Source organism: Mesocricetus auratus, unplaced genomic scaffold (genome assembly GCF_017639785.1).
Source record: "Mesocricetus auratus isolate SY011 unplaced genomic scaffold, BCM_Maur_2.0 Super-Scaffold_100676, whole genome shotgun sequence".
NCBI classification, from domain to species: domain Eukaryota; kingdom Metazoa; phylum Chordata; class Mammalia; order Rodentia; family Cricetidae; genus Mesocricetus; species Mesocricetus auratus.
This window is the reverse complement of record NW_024429266.1, coordinates 1459505-1465734: the sequence shown is the minus strand read 5'-3', so window position 1 is coordinate 1465734 and position 6230 is coordinate 1459505.

Sequence of the window (6230 nt, the reverse complement as noted above, 5' to 3'; positions counted from 1 at the left end):
AGGCTTCTATGAAAATGACCTTATGTAACACAGTACCGCATACAGTAAATATGTGCAGTAGCAATTTAAGACAAAAACATAGAAAATTTCCCATTTTATAACGAAATGCCTTCTTCTGCTAGTTGCGCTGCCATTTGGTGCCTGCGTGAGGCGTAGCTGCCTTTACACATCAGGAGTCAAGGACTGGAGGTTGTAGCTGCTTTTCAATGTCTCTTCCAGCACTTAAGTGCTCTTGTGTATGTAGACCTTGGCAGTACCATGTGATCGATGGCCACTGGGTGGCGACAAAGGCCCTCTTGGACTGGCCGCTGACAGGCAGTGAGTGACACAGGGGAAATGGGCCTGCCTTTAGGCATCCCAACAAGGACAACCTATGGGAAGCCTGGAAACGCTGTCATGAGCACTGTGCGAGTGTTTAATTTTTTTACCCATGTTTGCAATCATCCCATGAACCTCACAGAAGTTCGGGAGTTGGCTTCCCAAGGGCACAAGCTGATGGAGATGCTGAGATGCAGCCATGGTTGTGACTGATGAGTTCTTAGATGCCACAGCCCTGAGTCACACCCTGAAGTCACTGCACTCTCTGGTTCCGAGGAATGGAGCAGTCAAAACCGGTGTGTTCCCCTCCCCGAGCTGAAGAAAAAGGACGTAGCAAGAAAAAACCAAAATAAATCCACTAAGGTAAATAGAGCCTTCATGCTGTAGAGTTTATGACTGTGGTCTAGGCTTCTGTCCAGCTTCTCCCAGGAATGGCTCTGAAAACCATTACATCGTCTCTGCTGGGCCACCTCTCTCCAGTTTTTCCATAGATACCTTCTCTTCCAAGGAGGAATCCAGAGGGAGGTGAGCAGCCTAGGGATGTGCCTCAGTGGTGGAGGTCTTGCCAAGCATGCTCAAGGCTGTGTTCTGCCTCTACCACCACAACAAGAAAACAGAAGAGCGCCACAAGACCCAAAGAGGGAGAGGGTCTAAATATCCGCAGCTCTCGTCCATGAGAGGAGTTCTACAGAACTCTGTGCCTCCCAAGCATGACTGGGCCGTGGGGCCTGCACATTGGCGTTGCCCGACACTAACATTTGACTGAGTGAGACAGATGACCCTTGGGACTTGAGCCGTCAGCTGGAGGTCTGAACACAACGTTAAGAGACAGTCCCTTTCTGTGTTTAAGAGGAACTCCATTCCTGACTCCTCATGATCTGGGATACTGTCTTCACATTAAACATGAGCTTGTGGTCTTGAAAAATGCTGGTGTTCACACTGGAACTGAGACCATTAATTCCCAGACTCTCCAGAGGATTAGCTGTGTGGGTCTTATGAGTGATCAGCCCCCCCCCCACGGTTACACAAGTCACCTCCTTGCAGCGGATCTGTTGATTGCATACAGATGTGTACATATTCAGACATATGCATACAGAGAGAGAGAAACAGAGGGAAGGAGGGAGGGAAGGAGAGAGGGCCTCATGGTTTTCTTTGGAAAGTCCCTGACTAGTTCAGAGACTGATGACAGTGACAAGGAGACCCAGAATTCAAAAGCTCTCTGCTCTGCATATCCTCATGTCTGGCTCTGGGGCTGAAGTGGGGTGCTGGCATCAGACCAATGGGCTTTTGTGTTGGCCCTGCTCCATCTTTGAGGTTTGTCTTCTTTGTAAGTCTCAGTGATCCAGTATTTATAATTGTAAAAAAATCACAGTGACGATAATTATGAGATGTATATGATGCAGACATATCTCTCAGCACAGCGCTTAGCTATCAGGTAAGTGTCTGTCGTCTTTGCTAGGAAGTCATTGCTTCCCGCCAATCTGTTATCAGCAATGTCGGTACATTAACTTGTTCTGTCCTTTTCATAAATGGAAAAACTCTAGATAAGAAAGGAAGAATGACTCACTTCTTATCAATATTATCTATCTATGTATCTATGCATCCATTATGTAACTATGTATCTATCTATCTATGTATCTATCATCTATCTATCTATCCATCTATGTATCTATGTATCTATCTATCTACCTACCTACCTATCTACCATCTCTTCCCTTTTTGGAAGGGGTGTGTGGGGTCAGGATGGATAAAGGTGTGCTGATACCTATTGTGTAAACTATCAAGGCTTGGGTGTGCAGCAAAAACCGCAGGTTTTTGGCTACTGAGCTGGGCGAACAGGTGATAGCTGGGAGTTAAATTCCTGGGTAGTCTCTCATGTAAGGCCTCAGGCAATTGATCAGCAAACTCCCAGGGCAGAGGAGAGGTTTTCGTAGGGGATCCCAGCCAGTGGGGCAGTGGCCATTTCTGGGGTGACAGTTCTTGGCCCCTCAAACAGAGATGCAGAAAGGTAGAGTACATATGTGCCAGGGAAAGACTTTGTAGGTGATGACAGATGGGGCTTGGTATCTTGACTCTATGGTTAGCCTTTGCAACCTTTCTTAGTGTTAAAGAATCTTCCTTAAGAAGGAAAGAGGTCTGTCTTATGGACATAGACATTCTCAGGAAAGAGCCTGCTGTTGGTACAGTTTGATGGTGGAGACTTGAACATCAGGGTCAACAGTTGCAGCAGTCAGTGTTCTCTGCCTGAGTTCTGACCCTTCCTGTTTTTCTCACTCCTGGAGAGTGTGTGAGGCCTCTGTGGTCTCATGGCTCTGACTGACACTGCTCAGAAAGTAACAGACTCTTATTCATGGGTACAATTCAGCATTAAAACTGTAACACGAAAAATAAAAACCCAGAGATAGATACTGGAGTTCAAGCTGATGGGCAGATAAGCAAAGCAGCCAGCCTCTAGCTCTTATCTCTACCTCAGACTGAAAGGGTGATCCTGGCTCCATGAATCCTTAGAGTGCAATGCTCTCCCCACGAATCCTCAGAGGCAATAGCTCTCCTTGTCTGGAAACTAAATCTCCACATGAGACTCTTTGCTCCTTCCTTTTATACCTCCTCAGTGCTGCGATCAAAGGCGTGGGCTCTGTTACTCTTCACTCTTGAGTAGGCCAGGGTGGCCTTGAATTCAGAGACATCTGTCTGTCTCCTGAGTCCTGGGATTAAAGGTGTGTGCACCCACTGCCTGGCTCTATAACTTGTGGCTAGCTTTGCATTCTGAACCCTCAGGCAAGCATTAATAAATTATAAATGATACATCACCACACAAGATAGTTCCAGAACCCACATTTTATTTCTGTTTTATTCTAAATATTAACACACTAATAGTACAAATTAATGTGATTCACTCTGATATCTTCATATGTCCATACAGGTACACACACCATACACCTTTCTTCCCTCCTCTGTCTCATATTCCTTCCCTGAGTCTCCTCTCTAGTCCCTAATGATTCTTCTTCCAGGTATTTTCTCTTTTGTATAAAGAAGACGACATGTGATATTTGTCTTCCTGTGTTGGTTTACTTTGTTTAACATAATGATCTTCTGTTGCATTTGTTTTCCTGCAGAGGACAGGAATTTATTCTTTATGGCTAAATAATGCTCCACTATGCTTATATACTATATTTTCTCTCTTCTGTCATCTGGTGACAGGCATAGATGTCAATTCCCACAGCTTGACTGTCACAAACATCATCATAACAGAGACGTGCAACATGCAGCTCTCTCTTTGGTGTACTGACTTTATTTCCTCCAGTTTTACACCCAAGAGTGAGATGGCTGGGTGGCATGGTAGATCTGCCTGTAGATTTTGAGAACCTGAAACGCTGCTTTCAATAGCGGCTGACCTAATTTACATTTCCTCCAGCCGCGGACAAAGGTTCATTTTATCCATACCCTCGCCAGCATGTTTTCTTGGCAGCGGGCACAGAACTCTGCACTTTAAACAGCTGAGTCCTCTTGATTTTAATCCTTGGAGTTGCTTGCTGCCTACATCCATGCTTCTGTCTGAGGTGTGGCTCCCATGGCTCTAAGGTCCTGATGACGCAAGTTGAAGCAACACTGAACTTACCCTTCCTCAGCACTACCAGATGTGTAAGGCTCATCTTTCTCCACCAGTGTTTCCAGGGTTGGCATGCAATACTAATGTACTAATGCAAGACCAGTGTCCTTAGCCACCCTCTATAGTCCCTAGAGTCTCCATCTCTCTCTCTGTCTCTCTCCCTTTTTTCTTGTCAAATAGCTCTGTTAAAAAGGATTTCTGCTTATGGCCACTGACCCCCCCAATGCATACACTCCTCACTGTCCTCAGCACTCCCGATACAATTCCACGTCCTGCATTCTGAGTTATTCCCCAATCTGCCTGTCTGCAGCCATGTGACCCCTCTATCCTGCTTTTTAGGTTTCCTCCAGTCCTTTGCTCCTGTATCCAGCAGGTTGCAGTGAGTGTGTCTGTGTCTTAGTTAGGGTTTCTATTGCTGTGATGAGACACCATGACCAAAAGGCAAGCTGGGGAAGAAAGGGTTTATTCAGCTTATCCTTTAGCACTGCTGATCATCAATGAAGGAAGTCAGGACAGGAGCTCAAGCAGGGCAGGATCCTAGAGGCAGGCCCTGATGCAGAGGCCATGGAGGGGTGGTGCTTACTGGCTTGCTCCTCATGGCTTGCTCAGCCTGCTTTCTTATGGAACCTAGGACCAGCAGCCCAGGAATGGTACTTCCCACCATGGTCTGGGCCCTCCCCCACTGATCACTCAATGAGAAAATGCCCTACAGCTGGACCTCAAGGTGTTATTTCCTCAGCTGAAGCTCTCTCCTCTGATGACTTCAGCTGTGTCAAAGAGTTGATGCATAATATCACCCATACAGTGTGGTACCTCTCTCCTTCCCTGCTGGCCTTTCTCCAGCTGATAATTACCCCTTAACTATCCAGTCACATTTCCTTCCTGCAGTTTGAATTACTTAGTTAACATGATGGAGTGAACTTTACAAACAAGGCTGAGATACTCAGGAAAATCCAGCCTGATCACTTCTGGCTCAAATAGCCTAGTAAAGAGGTTAAGGGTCATACATATATGTATATACAGATTTTTAAATGGGTGTATGTATGCATGTCATATCTATGTATGTATGTATGTATGTATGTATGTATGTATGTATGTGTGCTTATGTTCTCTGTGTGTCTCTATATATGTGCCTGCCCACAAGTCCATGCAAAACAAAGTATGTCATATTTTTGTTGTATGAGCCTGTTTTTCATTTAAGTGGCACTATGCCTGTCCTTCCTGTTCTACTGTTCTGTGGCTGTGATATAATACCATGCCCAGGGAACCTACAGAAGGAATGGTTGCTTTGTCTTATAATTCCAGTGGGACAAGAGTCCATCTCAGTGGGGAAGTATGGCAGCAAGCAGCAGGCACAGAAGCTGGAACTGGGTGCTGAGAGCTCACATCTTGAATTGCAAGCCATGGAAATGGGACCAGTCTTTAAATTCCCAAAGCCTGCTTTTAAATTCCAGTGACAAACTTCCTCCAAGGCCATATACCTATACCTCCCAAAACAGCGCCACCTACTGAGGGCCAAGTGTTCAAATGCCTGAACCTATGGGGGCCATTCTCATTCAAACTGCTGTCACACACTTGTGCTATATAGAAATCACTGTCCATACTTAGTGGTGGTGGTGCACACCTTTAATCCCGGCACTCAAGGATGCAGAAGCAGGCACATCTCTGTGTGTTCAAGGTCAGTTTGGTCTACAGAGTGAGTTCCAGGACAGCCAGGGCTACACAGAGAAATCATGTCTCGAAAACAAAAAAAATCGCTGGCTCTCTCTCCATATGGGCCCTTGGATGAGGTGTTCTATCTAAACTGTGGAAGCTGATCTAGACCGGTCTAGACTGGTCTAGACCAAAGCTTCCAAGCTTTTGCAGTTGTGTCCTCTTTCATGCAAGAAATTTCTATGCTACTCCAGATGCATGAAATAGGATTACAAATCAAACACTGACTGATTTTAAAAATTACTGAAGTTTATATTAAAATAATTCTTTGGTATACACATAATTTTACCATTTATCAAAGATTAAATTTGCATACTAATGAGATGGATATGCTTTTTGTTTTTACATAAAGGATTAAATCTTTTCCAAATATCTGACACCGTAGGCATATCGCATCCTCACTGTTTTCAGAGATGACTGATGCTGTGATTTTATAATATTCAATGTTGAGAGCTTTGATTTTCATAAATACATAGTAAAAACTGCCAGAAGTATGTTTAGGGCTTTTTCAGAAATGGTTGGAAATTCTATTTTAATCCAAAGACAAAGTTTAATTACTGATTTTTTTTTATTTGTAAAACTCAAGTCA